Raw genomic sequence first — 15595 nt, forward strand, 5'->3', positions numbered from 1 at the left:
AGAACCAGAATAATCACAACTACTTGTTAGGTGCTTGGAATATGAGCTGTAACTTTTGCTTTAGACACTAATGAATCTATGAATGGTTACCCCAAAATTAAGATTCTATAAGATGAGAAACTCTTGTTGAAATGAAGAGCAATTAACACACCACACTACTCTCTAACCATGACTTATTGGACCTAAAAACCCTAGAAAGACAAAACACCAAACATGTAAGTTCAAAATAATCTTAGATTTTTTAAAAGAGAAAATAGTGCATTATTCTTTTAATAATATATCTAAATACATATTATTCTGTCCTAGAACTAGGAAAAGATAAATAAGCTGATGATTAGTGTAAGAACTGTTTACAGTAAAGAAATACTAAATGTCCAAATGATAGATCTCTACATATCTAAAGTACTGGAAAAAATGGGTCACGGTGGAAGCTATCTAAGTAAGATCCATTTTGAAAGGATGAAAAAGCATCAAGAGAAATCACACTAGATCTCCAAGGCTTATAAGTCATAAATATATTTTATCAATATACTCTATATGACTTCACAGATAAAACAATAAGAACAAATGTAATTCACTAAAAGTTCTAAGCAAAACTCAAGTTATTTTACTCCAGGATGATCAATCTGTATTTAGACATTAAATAAAACATCCCAATGTAAACATGTTAAGGAATATTTATCTATAACTAAACTAAAATTCTTATTTCCTTAAAGTACAAGAATGAGCTTTAAAAAAAAAGAGTGTTTAAAAAAGTTCGTGAAAGGTCATTACAGGAATGTTAAGGATGTTTGGATGCTAAAACCAGCCTTTCACTGTAAAGGTATATTTTCACAAAAACAAGCCAATCCATTACATTTATAATCAAAGTACACGGCTTTCCTCTTTCCTTGTGCATTGATTTTTAACAATCTGCCATTAAGTGATCTGACTGAAATGGCTTTACATCAACATGACTTACTACCTAGAAATGTCAAGACCCAAGTTTCAGACCTGCTGCACCCATGTTCTCAGGGACGGACTGATGAAAGACAAAAGATAAAAAGATACCCCAGGTGCAACGTTCACACCTAGCACCCAGACATGGTTTATAAACATTGCTGCCCAATAAAGGGCCCAAGACTCCTAGGAGAAGTAGTTGGTGCTAAGGGTAGGGCAAGGAAAATACAAGAGACGGCTAGAACATCTGAGGAGGCCTCGAAGTAAGGAAGTGCTTGAAAAAGGGTAGGAACACATCAGACGGGCTTCAGAGCTCGCCTGGAGGAGCTTCCAATGGCCAAAGCTGAAACAATCCAGCAAGAAAATAATACTATTGGTTATAAACTCATAGCATAAAATAACTACCTACAAGTTCGAAACAATGTAAGTAAATGCATGATGGACAGATGAAAAAGGAAAGCTCTTCCTTACAGAAGAATTACAATTAATAAATGTATAAGGAATGAGGCAGATATAAATCACTATTGGACAAACAGCATTGTGATAATTATTGTAGGGAATAACAGTCTAATGGATGCTAAATCCCATAGGTGATAGTTTGAGGAGAAATAGGATATTTGCACAGAATTAAAAAGTATCTTTCCAAAGTTATTAATTAATTACATAGGGAATAATTGTCACTTTAGTGAGAAGAAATCCAGGAGACCCTATCTGAATCAAGTGACAAGGTTACAAAGCACCACTAACAACAAAAATGGACATCTAGCAACCCGTTTTATGAAGCTGTGGAAAAGATACAACATCACCTTTGTGGTATTCTTATCAAAACACGAACCCCAAAGTCAACATTAGGAAACATTAGACAACCCTAAATCTAGAGCCATCCCACAAAATAACTAACCAGTACTGTTCAAACGTATAGAGACCGTGAAAGAGAAGAAATGACTGAGAAACTGACACAGACTGTCAGGGTTTAATGAGTGGGAAGGCCTAAATGCAACGCGGACTAGATCCAAGAACAGTAGAGGAGTGGTAGCAAAAGACCAGATGTAAGGCTCAATTAGTATGATGTCTAGAAACAGCATGATTTTGGTAATTGTACTATGGTTATATAAATGTTAACATAAGGGAAACTGAGTGAGTATACCTGTGAACTCTGTACTAACTTTCAAACTTTTCTCTAACAGTCTTTCAAAATAAAAAATGTGAAAACCTGATGGAGAAAGAAAGCAAGTACTGTTACTCTTGCCCGTCACTTCCATTTTGCTTTCTTGGGCACTGTACAAAAAAGTATCTTTCTTATTTTAACTTTGTTAACCATGGATAACCATAGGAAGAATTGAGACTCACAGTGACCCTGCTGAGAAATGAGCGTGCTCTACCCCGAGTCCAGCTGAACTTTACAGCTAGCCCTGAACAAAACAAAGTCTATCTTCAAAACATGTGGACACATTCTCTATCTGGTCTTTCTTAGATGGTGCCAGTGAAGGGAACACACGGTGCTCACAGAATCTGTCAACAAGCAAAAGATTTGTTGGCATAAAATCCAAAACTATTTAAGAGTGACTGCCAGCAATGGGTGGAGGGATAATGAAAGAAGAAGTGGTGTGGGGTGTATGAAAGGCAAGAAGGAAAAGGAGCCCAAGAAGCACATACATGCAGACAGTTGCTTCCTCACCTAACAATATGAAGTTAGACCAACATGCATTTAAAAACACCCTGTTTACACAGCTTGTCCACATGCCCGAAAGGATTTCATTGAATACATTCTACTTAATTATATATGTTACCACACTGCATGGAAATAAGGAGTTAGGCATACCTTTCTTTTTTCCAAGCACTTAAAGACTCAACGTAATGCTCTTAAGATATGACTACAAGTAAACATGCCCTTTAAAAAGGCAAGGAGAAAAAAAATCTCTTACTGTTCATCAAAAGGTAATACATGGTACCATGAACTATTATTATTCAGCCTTAAAGAGGAATGAGATTCTGACATATTACAACACGGATGAACCATGAAGCCATTGTGCTAAGTAAGCCAGTCACAAAAAGATAAATATTGTATGATTCTATTTATGTGAGTACCTCAAGTTGTCAAAATCATAGGAACAGAAAGTAGAATGGCTCCCACAGGAGAGAGGAATGATAAGAAGTGTAGCACTTTTTTTTTTTTGAAGATGAAAGTTTTGAGATTGGTTGCACAATAGTGTGGACTTAACATCACTTAACTGTTTGTGGAAAAAATGGCTAAGCTGGTTAATCTTCTGATATGTATATTTTAACATAAATTCTGAAAAAAAATTTTTGTTATTGTTTCGGGTTTGTGTGTGTGTGTGTGTGTGTGTGTGTGTGTGTGTGTGTGTGTGTATGTGGTGCTGGGGATTGAACCCATATTCTAGGCAAATGCTGTACCACTAAGCTATCCCTCCACCCCTTGGAAAAAAACTGAAAGGCAATATGTGCACTTTTTTGCCTTTGGTATTCTTAATACCTTAAAGACATATTCACACAGGTATACACTGGTATAAGAATAAATTGTTGTATTGTTTATAGTAGAAAAAACTAAAAATACTAAATGTTAATTAAAAAGCATAGTGCCTTGGAACAATAGGATATTCTGTAGCATTTAAGAGAAATAAGTTTAGATGCATTGCTGAAAAAAGACAGAAAATGTAGGGAAGGATGTAATGTCAAACCTAACAGGGGTCATTCCAAAGAATGTATGGAGGAATAGTAAAATTCTTACCCTAACTTTTAAAACAACCAATAGAAATTATTATTTTATATATGTGCAGGTGTTTCCGGTAGGCAAACCCCAGGACCTCATACATGTCTACCACTCAGCTACACTCCCAGAAACAGCAATTATTTTTTAGAAAGTGAAAATTGTAGGCAGCTGTATTTTCACCCACTAGTCATGCACAGTCTGAAAAGAAAATCAAGAAAACAAGCCTATTTATTTTTTATGAATGAAATATCTAAGAAAAAAATGTCATGGAGAATAAAAAATTTTTCCTGAAAATTACAAATTGTGGATAGAAATCAAGACCTAAACAATAGAAAAATATCTCATGTTCATAAATCAGAAGTCTTAAAATTGTTAAGAAGGCAACACTATCCCAAATCATCTGCACACTCAATGCACTCCCTATCCAAATTCCAACAGCCCTTTTCACAGAAATAGCAAAACTGATCTTTAATTCACATGGAACTGCAAGTAATCCAAATAAAGCAATGCTGGATAAAAAGAGCAAACTGGAGTCTTTGCACTTGCAATATCAAAACTTACTACAAAGCTGCAGTGATCAAAACAACATGGCTCTGGCATAAGGACAGACCAATGGACCATGGAATAGAATGGAATGTCCAAAAATAAAATGTAAAAATGGGCAAAGGACTTGAACAGACAGTTCTCCAAAGAAAACATACAAATGGTCAGTAAGCTCTTGAAAAGATGGTCTCTCTTATATTGTCAATTGGTTATAAATTAAGGTGCAGAGGCCATTTATTGAGGGAAAATAATATCTTTAACAAATGGTGCTGGAAAAACTTGAAATCCACATGCAAAAGATTGAAGTTGGACCTATCCCCCAGAGAATATGAAAAACTAACATGAAATTAATAACTTAAATATAAAAAAATAAAACTCTTAGCAGGAAACAGAGGGGTAAAACTTCATAACTTTAGGCAATGAATACCATAAAGTATGAGCAACAAAAGAAAACATCACTTTTTTGAACTTCATCAAAATAAAAAACTTTTGTGCACCACAGGTCATCAAAAAAAGTGAAAAAGAAAACCTTAAAAATGGGAGAAAGTATTTTCAAATCACCTGTTAAAAGGCCAGTATCCAAAATGTAAGTACTACAACTCAATCATAAAGAGGCAAACAATCCAATGTAAAAATGGGCAAAGGACTTGAACAGACAGTTCTCCAAAGAAAACATACAAATGGTCAATAAGCTCTTGAAAAGATGGTCAATAATTATTAGTCACTAGGGAAATACAAATCAAAATCACAGTGAAGTACTACTAAATAGTCACAAAGTTGTTTATAGCAGGATTTTTTTTTTTTAAGGAAAATAAGTCTGGGCAAGGATATGCAGCAATTGCAATCTTATGATTTGGCTGCCATGTAAAAGAGTGTGTCAGTTTTTCACAGCTAGACAGAATTATCATAGGACCCTGCACACCTCTAGATCTATACTAAAAACAACCAAAAATAAGGCAAAAATGCCCAATACTCATTAGTCAGAACAGTCAAAAGTTGAGGAAAAAACCCCAGATGTCCATTTAAAAAATTAACGAGTAAACAAATTGTGGTATATCTATACAATGGATACTATCCCAAAAAAAAGGTTGATTGATGCTACAACATAGATAAACCTTAAAAACACACAATGTAAATGAAGCCGGGCAAAAAAGATCACATGTTATAAGACCCCATTTACACAAGATATCCCAAATTGACAAATTCATGGAAAAGAAAAGCAGATTCATGATTGTTCTGGGGCTGGGAGAGGAGGGTATGGGGTTACTACTTAATGAGCACAGGGTTTTCTTTCATGGTGAAAATACTTTGAAACTACTCAGAGGTGGCAGCTACAGGATATTGTGAATATGCCACTAAATTTTTAATTTTTAAATGGTTTTTATGTTACATAAATTTCACCTTATTGGGCTGGGGTTCAGCGGTAGAGCATGTGCCTTGCACGTGTGAGGCACTGGGTTCGATCCTCAGCACCACATAAAAATAAATATATTGTGTCCATCTACAACTTAAAAAAAAATTTAAAAATTTCACCTAACAATTTTTTTAAATGTCTAGACAAGAACAAAGTACCAATTCTATGTTGTTACTTTATAAGGAAACAGTGGGGCAGGAGCAACAGATGGATGAGCATCTTCTGCATCTAGTTGCAGGCACTCTGGATGAAGGACTGTTAGCAGGAGAAAAGGAGACACACTCAAAACCCAGGGATTGTGAATCATCACTGGTCCCAAAGCAGCAAAATGATACTGCCTGAGGAACAACACCTAGCTCAGCTTAGTTGGAAGGCTGGGACCTGGTCAACCCAGGCTGCCTTTTGTTTCTTTTCTGTCCACGCCTAATCTAGAGGGATGCATATTCAAGGAGTTCTTGTACGCTCCTTTGCAGGTGAAGAAACTGAACCCTAGCTGCATCCAAAGCCTGTACACCAGACCATGGGTGAGAACTAAGGAAATACTCAGTGATTTGCTATAAAAGCTTCTTGTCACCCTCTCATCAAGCTCTGAAAGTCACCATTTCCCCTATTCTCTTATTCTAACTCTTCTCATGAGTACCTTATACAGAAGCACACTTAAAGAGCTGCAGGATCACGCTGCAAATGCTGCAGCTTATTCCTGGGATTGCAGTTCTACTGGCTTGTTGGATCTGGGGCTGGGGAGTGCCTGCAAAGGCATTAGGCCTTCCCATAGAAATCACACCACAAAAAGCATTTCCGTTTAGCCTTCTGTTTTCTGAGTCATGTAAATTAATTCTTAGTTAACCATATAGTTTGTTCTGGTTATTTCAGTGGGATCAATACAAAACAAGGACTTCAATTTCAGAGGGCAGCTTTTCAAAACAACTTAAAATCCAATTGTTTCTGTAACAAGAAAGGACGAAGTGAACATTTTATGTTTTCATTTTTTTTTCCCAATTACTTTCATTGGAATAGGCCATCAATAATTCAAAGTGGCTAAATCAAAAAGGATTTAATTTATATGTCACAGAAAAATGGAAGAGAAAGGTCAGGGAATGTGAACTCTCCAGATTTTTATGTTCAGTTTTTAAGAAATTTTCCTCATTTTAAAATTTTTATATTACTAGAGACATCACTCTCCTGGCATGCACTAAACTTGGGTTCAATCTCTAGTTTCTCAAAAAGAAAATTAACGCTATTTTTAAAAATTCTAGAAACAGTTGAAACCTCCATTCAACATTCAAAAAAATGTCTATAGTTGTAGATCTGCAATTAGGGAATGAAAAAAATATGAATTCTCTATTTCATTTATCAATTCAAGATATTTCACAATAAAAATTAAACAATCTTGACCTTATTAACAATTTAAGATTTCAGAGTATTTCTAGTTCATTTTAATCCTTAGAAGGGCTGGTTCCCATATTGAAGTCAAGAACTCTATGTTAAGGTGGAGGATTTAGAGACTTACAAAGTCAAAAAGAAATCATAACTCCTACATTTTTAATCATCCATCCTCCTGGTCGATGATTTACCCCATAATTTCCACCAGAAAATGAAAAAAGTTTTGAAGAACGAGTTATTCTCAATGTAAATCTCCAACCAGCCTCTGTCAATCATGTTAGCTTTTACCCCTAGTTAGCCTTTCTCCACCTCCTGCCTGAAAACTACACTACTATTTAATTGCTTTGTGACTTCACATTTTATTAAGAGGCAGAAAAACATAAAGAGCTAAAACAAGGAGATAAGCTCATTGCCATAAATTGTCCCTTTATGCAATGAAACTTGCCTCTCAAGTGTAATAAGATGGGCACTGTGAAAAACCCAACAAGTGCAATTCTGCATAAGCCCACAGCCCCCATCACTTACAGCCAACCTTATAGTTTTCTGGGCTGCAGTGCCATAGATCAGAGCCCAGGGCAGTCAACTGCACACTTTCTAAAGCCACTGTGAAGGGCACAGCCGGGGAGTCACTTCATGCTCTATCCTCATCCACCCCAAACTTCTCTTCTTGTGGGGCAAGAAAATCACAGGGAGCAGAGTTATGGATAATTTTATAACCTGACAGCACCCTATCTCCCATCCCATTTCCTGGGAAATCAAACTACTTGTAATAATCCAGGGAGAACACTGTAGTTAAATGTTTATGAACTTATGAACTTAGAAGAATTCACTCCTCTCCTACTTGCTGGCTTCCCATCCAAGTCCCCAGTTCTTCCTCTGCAGTGAGACAGAAATCATTATCAGATTATACCACATTCCAGAATGTGCCTGAGTCCCAGCCTTCTGGAAGACCATATCCAATGAGTTGCAGAAACTAAATGGGGTTTGGTGTTTTAAAGCCCTGGGAAAACATGAAATGGTGACTTCTGCCAGCCAAGAAACAAAGGCTTCAAGTGTTTTCAAAACAGCCCATTGATGTGTATAAGAAAGTGGGTTTATGACACTGTTCAAAAAACCAGGCAAGTATAGAGATAGGAGAGTGTGTGTGGAGGTCCTACATATCCATCAACATGAAAAAGAGGTCTGGAAGGGTACACAATAAACTCAGCAGTGGTAATGTTGTGCGAGCAGTCAGAAGATCCTAGAGTACAGTTTTCCTGTATACTTGTTTCACTGTTTGAATATGTGACAATAGGCCTGTATTACTTTTGTCATTAATCTTAATTTTAAAAGAGTTAAGACAAAAAAGAATCATGAGCAATATTTTCCAAACCAAAAATCCAGAACACATGGTCTGCTGAGTCAATTTGTCCCACATCTAGTGACAACAAGAGGCAGTTTAGGGAAAGTCCTTCAGTCATTGGAATGTTAAAGTTTCCTTTTTTTTTTTTTTTTTTTTTTAAGAGAGAGAGAAAGAGAAGAGAGAGAATTTTTTTTTAATATTTATTTTTTCAGTTTTTGGTGGACACAATATCTTTATTTTATTTTATGTGGTGCTGAGGATTGAACCCAGCGCCCTGTGAATGCCAGGCAAGCACATTACCGCTTGAGCCACATCCCCAGCCCCAAAAGTTTCCCAATATAATGATTTATTTTTTAAATGGCAGACAGAATTATCTAAAACAAGACTCTAAAATATCTATCAGGTTTAGCAGCATTGGACATTGAAATAATGGCACAAGCCCCTAAATCAGTGACATTGTTTTCCTTCCTCTTAGAAGGTAGGCCCTGGCAGAGGACCCCAGAATCATCTTTCCTGGCACTGCACCATGAGAAGCATGCTCATAAGGAGTTTCACTCAAGACTATGAACAGCTTCTGCCTTTTACTTTTTGCATAGAAGACTCCCAGGAAGAGAAAAACAAACAAAATAAACAAAAATAAAAATCACCATCCTCAAGGATGTAATTTGAATGGGGGGGGGGTCTTTTAAAAGAAATAACAAAAATTGCAACTGGCTATTCATTTGGGGGGGAAAAAGCAATTTTGATTCCTATCTCAAATCTTATGTCCAGCTAAAGTTCATACAGATGAAATGCTCAAAAATGTGAAACAAAATCATTAACCGCCATGGAGTCTTAGGAGGGGATGTGCTACTGGTTCACTCCTTCTATCAGTGCCAAGCCCCAGGATGCCTTACCACGGCATGGTCCCTACTGCTCTGGAGTTACAGGCTGGAGGGGGAAGCAGGAGAAAAGACATTATGATAGAGAATACCACAGTGAATGACTAGAGTTGGCTAGGAGGACATTCACTCTTAGGTGAAACTTATGCTACAGCCTATAAGATGATGAACCTGACAACAGCTAAGTGCTGATGTGCACTTGTGTGCACAGGATAGTTTTCCAAGAGATCTCCAAGAATTAACCTACTTAATCCTCCCAATAAATTCTGAGATAGGTACTATTATGATGATGGTTCCAATTTTAAAGGTGAAGAAAAGGTAAGGAAATTTGCTCAAGGGCACAGGGCTAGTGAATTGGGAAGCAAGTGACCCCAAGAAGCATGCTCTTAGATCCTCACTCCTGCCTAAGAAGTTAGCTACAAGAAATGTGTATGAGTACCCACAAGTGTGGGTGCACGTGCACTTACATGTTCCAAGCAAAAGAAGAGCACCTACAGAATCATAAGGTAGGAAAGAGGTTGGTGTGTTCCCTGACCTGAGAGGGGGCCAGAGGACTGCAGCAGGGTGTTCAAGGGTGGGTGCCAAGAGGTGGAGTTGGAAGCAGGCATGGTCAGATGCTGCTGGGCCTTTAGGCCATGGTGAGAATGCCAGGACCAGGCTCAGACAGGGGTATGCCAAGAGGCAATCATACCTCAAAAAGACTACTCTGTTGTGTGCAGAGACCCTGGGATGTAGGTTCCAAGGCCTTTTACTTCCTAGTTAATTTACATGGGCATCATAAAGGAAAAGACTTGACTGCCTGAAATTTAAAATTTATAGACATTCAAAAGCACTATACATGATTCAAAGCCAAAAGTTAATAATAATGTTTTTTAAAGATATTTTTACATAAAAACACTCTTGTAAATTTGAAACAAAAATAGAAAACAGGCCTCCAGAGAAATGGGCAAAGGGCATGAGTAGAAAATTCACTGCAGAGGAAATATAAATGACACATGAAAAGAGTCCATCTGTCCAGAAAACTCCATAAGGATTTCTTATTTTTAATCCTACCATCTAATGTAAAGAAAGGAATGGGAATGGGAAAAAGAGACCTCTTGTATATTGCTGGGAAGACTATAAATTTATTTAAGACTTCCAAGTTATCTATATTAAAACCTCTTTCTTGATTATATGAGAAAAAACTAATATCCTCAAAAATAATTAGAAGGATATGCATTAATGCACATATCCAAAGAGAAATTTGTTAGATACACTAAATTCCTAAAATAAAAATTTCAACAACTTTTAATAATTATACACTAGTAACTACTAACATTGATAGGTTTATAACTTATCAGTTGACAAAAGCACATTGTATTTTTTGTATTTAAAAATCTTATTTAAGCATACATATGTATAAAAATCTCTGGAAGGGTGATAACAAAAGTGATTACTCATTAAAAAAAATTTTTTTTTGTAGTTGTAGATGGACAGAATGCCCTTTTTTGTTTTTATGTGGTGCTGAGGATCGAACCCAGTGCCTCACACATGCAAAGGCAAGCGCTCTGCCACTGAGCTACAGCCCCAGCCCTAATTACTCGTTTTTAATAGGTCTTTTTTATTTCTCAATTTATCTTTAATTTTCTACTATTGGTATACTTTGCCTATAATAAGCAAAGTCTCTAAGCAAAATATATTTAGATCTTCATAAAATAGAGGCACACTAAACTACCTAGTAAAGACAGTTATGGAGAGGAGGCTAAGTGAACAATGGAGTTGTATGAGAAAATGTAATGGTAGAAGGGATTTGGAAAACATTTACCGAGTTCAACTCCTCATTTCACTGCTCAGGAAACCACTACCATCTTTTTATTTTGCTGACCTGACTAAAAAGCACAGCCCTCAATAAAGGCTTTTAGAAACAAACACTGAGAGCTATTACTCTTTGTTTCTCCACTGATTATGAAGCCATGTTCCCATGGTACCTAACTCCTGAGCAAAACCTATCCCAGGACAGGTGCACAGCCTGACAGCTGCCTTGGTGTGGAAACAAGAGGATTTTTGTGGGGCTGGGGATGCAGCCCAGTGGAAGGACACTTGGCCTAGCATACACAAAGCCCTGTGTTCAATCCCTAGCATGCATGCAAATGCACAGAGACACACATACCAAGTGTGTTACAGCATAATGTCACTTCTCATTCCAGAGGCAACTAGATAATTCTGCTTTCCTAAAACTGATCCTGTACCTTTCTCGAGCTGAGCTCATGAAGAAGCATCCTGAAAACTGGAAACATCTAGCAAGCACACCCTCAATACCCTAAGTGAAGCTGCTTGTTTACAGAATCTGCAGAGTGGGACCCCAGAGCTGTGTGGATCCTACCTCCTTCCCAGAAGGGGCCTTTGACAGCTGTTTCTCCTTTCCTGGCCCACATCCCACAACAGATACTGCAAAGAGCTATTCTTTCTCCAATCTAACACCCAAAACCTACCACTGCTGTTCCCCACAAATACTTTCTTTATTCAGGAGTTTTATTCAGGCTTTCACCCTTGAAATGTTCCCTTCCACTTCAGAGCACTTGAGTCTAGATCCTTCATCTCTTCCTTTCCTGTTGGCTTAGAAGAAGTATCCTTCGTCTCTCAAAAATGGATTTTGAGTGTTCCCAACAAAGAAATGATAAATGAGCTGGGAGTAGTGGCACAAGCCTGTAATCTTAGCAACTCAGGAAACTGGGGCAGGAAGATCCAAGTTCAAAGCCAGCCCCAGAAATTTAGCGAGGCCCTAAGTAACTTAGTGAGACCCCGTCTCAAAATAAAATATAAAAAAAGGACTAGGGATGTGACTCAGTGGTTAAGCATGCCTGGGTGCAATCCCTGGCACCAAAAAAAAAAAAAAAAGGGAATAAAAAGGAAATGAAGAAATGATTAATATTTACTTATTTATATATTTAATTTTTATATATACATAGATTGAAATGTCACTATACCCCATGAATATATGCATTTGTGTGTCAATTTTTTAAAAATTAAGCCCCCTTCCTTTGATCCTCCCCTTACCCCTGAGGGCACTGAAGTGCTATCTCCCTGCAATCTTTCCCCTGTCTTTATGACTTCTTCCCCTTCTCTCCACTGGATTCCTCCCTTTTAACATGACCAAGTTTCCTTGTCCCAACCCTGCTGCTGGTGGCATTTCCCTTTGCTCCTTCTAATCCATTGATTCTCTAGTCCTGGATATCCACCTACCACTCCTCAGTTTATCATTATTACGTGAAGCATCATGAGGGAGCAGTCACAGTCACAAAGCCAACAGTACATTCCTGCTCTGCCATTCACCGTTTCCATGACCTTCCATGAGCAAGCCACTTAGTTCTCCAAGTCAATTTCCTCCTCTGTAAAACCAGGTTAATAACATCTGCTCCACCTTCGTCAAAGGTATGTTGTAAGGATCAAATAAAATCATTTGTGAGAAAGTGCATCAGGAGCCATAAAGCTCTTTAACATCCTAGTTACTCCTGCTACTGCTCTTTTTCATTATCCTTGACCTCTGTGCATCATGTGAGGCAGAAATGGTTATCTGTCATCTGCAGGCTGGTCACACGGTAACAGTTACAATACTGCAGGGTCAGCACCTTAATTTCTTCTGAGTTACTAATTTGGTAATAATCATATTTCACTCAATGCAAATATTACCTTTTTTTTTTTTTTAATTCTATGAGCATGGACTTTGAAAGACAACAGAAACAGCCAACAATTACTGAGTAGGTACAAGAGTCAAGCAATTTACGAGAGGTTTTACTGTTACTGTTTCCATCTTAATGATGAAGAAAATGAGGCAGAGCAGCACAGCCCTGATTTGAACCCAAGTGTCTTCTTTAAAGCCTACACCCTTACCCACCATTCCACAGGGACAAATGGACTCTAGATGGGGAGAGAGAGAGAGACTAGTGAGGAAGTCATGGCCTCTAAAGTCCTAGAGGCTGGAATTAATACGGGCCCAAACAGGAACACTCAGGATCTTTAAAAAAAAAACCAACATCATTATTTAAATTGCTAACCATAAATGTCACTGAGGTACTTCTGTATACCGTCACTAAGAAAATACACTGGTGCGACCTTCTGAGAAAACAATTAGTAGAGTACATCAAATCCTGGGTGCTAGATTCCTGCTGACAGGGCAATGTGCTAGAGGTAGCAATGTATCCTAGGAAAATAATAGTGGATGTGTAATATGAATGCTCACAGCAACCTTGTTTCTACAAATAAAGAGAAATAGTGTAAATGTCCAATAAAAAAACAATAGAGAAACCACTGTCTACCTATATGACTGAACATTATACAGTCATATAAAATAATGATGTAGAAAAAGGATCAGGCATTTTATTTAGGAAAAGAAGAGTGTGGGAAAGCCCTTAGTATGGGCTTTAGTATCTGACTAGGTCAAGTTCTGAGGGAGTCTGTCAGCTGAGTGAGCATGGAAAAGTCATTGAATTTCTGAGTCTCAACTTTCTTACATGAAAATGCAAATAGAAGTACCAACCTCACAGGTTGAGAGAATTTATAAATTAACGCACATCAAGTGCTTTTGCACAGGGCAAAAAAAAAAAAAAAGTGATGTTAATCATTTACAAAAATCTAGTAAATTAACACCCACACTCCAAAATCTAGGAAAATATGCAGTGAAATTTTAACACTAATTATCTCTGGAATTGGAATAGCACATCATTCTCTTTTAAACTCACTGTGGTTTTTAGATTTTCTTTACTTCAATAAAGTCAGCAATATATTAATGTTTAAGTATCTCCATATTTCCTAAGTAGCTTTAATAAATACTCCTTTAGATCTATTAAGTTTTTCTAGTATAATCCAGCCTATGCGTATTGTGTTTATGGAAATGGAGTCCTTTCCCTGATTTAATCTAAGGAGTAATACATTTCACTTCATTCTTCAGAGTCAAACAGTCTGCTCGTATTTCATCCTATAAAAGTCTTTTCTGCACTTCCACATCTGCAAATTAAGATCACTCTGAATGGATTATTAGAACATAAAAGGCAGGGAAAAAGAATGGATTCATGTCTTTAAAAAGAGCAAAGTTAAAAGAGACTAACATGACAACTTCATGTTAGTTATGGAGTAAAATATATATCTTACCTTAATTATGTAAGGTCAGAAATGACTGCAGTAAATCTCTCAACTCCATGCACAACTTCCTAGTGTGTTCAGAAGATGAAAGTTATTCAGTAGATCAGCAGTCCATCTAGTATGGTGACCATCATTCTGGAAAGAAAAAGAATCTCACTGAGGGGAATGTGATAGAGTCATGCTCCTTTTTAGACACAAGACCCACAAAAAAGGGGAAATCAATTATTAGAGGCAACTATGCATTTCAGAAATCAAAACACTCTTCTGCTAGGTCAGGATAAAAGAGAACCAAGGATATCATGCAAACAACAGTTTGTAGCTTTAGGTAAAAGATCGTTGCTCACTGTTGTGACTCATCATAGTTTTAAAGAAAAGGGCTTGATCCCTCACAGACCTTCCACTTCACTTCTGTTACCATTCTCTTCCTCTGTGTATTTACTAACATACACATAACTTAAGCTGTGTGTTCCACCTGGTTTTTACTTTTCTATCATTTTAGACCGAGACCACTCCATCATAAACACTAAGCAGCAGTTCCCGGGGATTTAAACCTTGAGACTATTTAAGTCATTTCTTTTGATCATTCCCATTCCAAGATAACCCCATTACTTTTCCTGGAATGTTCTTGACACCTGTGCCCCCTCTGTAACCAAATTGTCTGCCATACCCCACCTATTACAATATTTTAGGAGCCCTTGACCTGTCAACTCTCCCTTGCAATCAATTGCCTTCATCCCATTACACCCTCTGGGTTCAGCAATTTCAGTTTTCTCCATCCTCATAGTGTTTTGAAGTCAGATACCCCTAGGCATGAATCCTGCTCCAGACGTTTTGCACAACTTACAGAATTTATGTCTGCTCAACTCAGAATCCAGTTTTGTTACATATAAAATTACATTATTTATCCCTAGGGTTGCTGTAAGAAAAAGATACAACCTTGTACCCTACAGATCGCACAGTAGATATTCACCAACCTTAGTGACTCCTGTCCCCCCAGGAGTCCACCAATTCAATTCACATCATGCTCAGTGAAATAAGCCAGACTGAGTCAAGGGTCAATTTTTTTTTTTTTCATATGCAGAAACTGGACCAAAATAAGGGGGGAAGGAGGGAGAGAATCCATGAAAATAGAAGGGAGATCAGTGACTCAGAGAAAGGGTATTAACGGGGAGGGAGGAGGGATCGGGAAAGAGGAACCGTGGAATGAAACTGATCAAAATATGCAATGAGCATCTATAATATAC

General features: G+C 37.4%; 1 protein-coding gene across 1 annotated transcript in view; it reads right to left on the bottom strand.

Moving 5' to 3' along the window:
- Nucleotides 1-14486, bottom strand: part of Kank1 (KN motif and ankyrin repeat domains 1) — a 123153-nt gene extending 108667 nt beyond the window's left edge. The window contains exon 1 of the mRNA XM_076846032.2: nucleotides 14361-14486. The gene's annotated coding sequence lies outside the window, so the exon portion shown is untranslated. The remainder of the gene's footprint in view (nucleotides 1-14360) is intronic.
- Nucleotides 14487-15595: the final 1109 nt, after the last annotated feature.

This window comes from Callospermophilus lateralis, chromosome 2, assembly GCF_048772815.1.
Source record: "Callospermophilus lateralis isolate mCalLat2 chromosome 2, mCalLat2.hap1, whole genome shotgun sequence".
In the NCBI taxonomy this organism is placed as follows: domain Eukaryota; kingdom Metazoa; phylum Chordata; class Mammalia; order Rodentia; family Sciuridae; genus Callospermophilus; species Callospermophilus lateralis.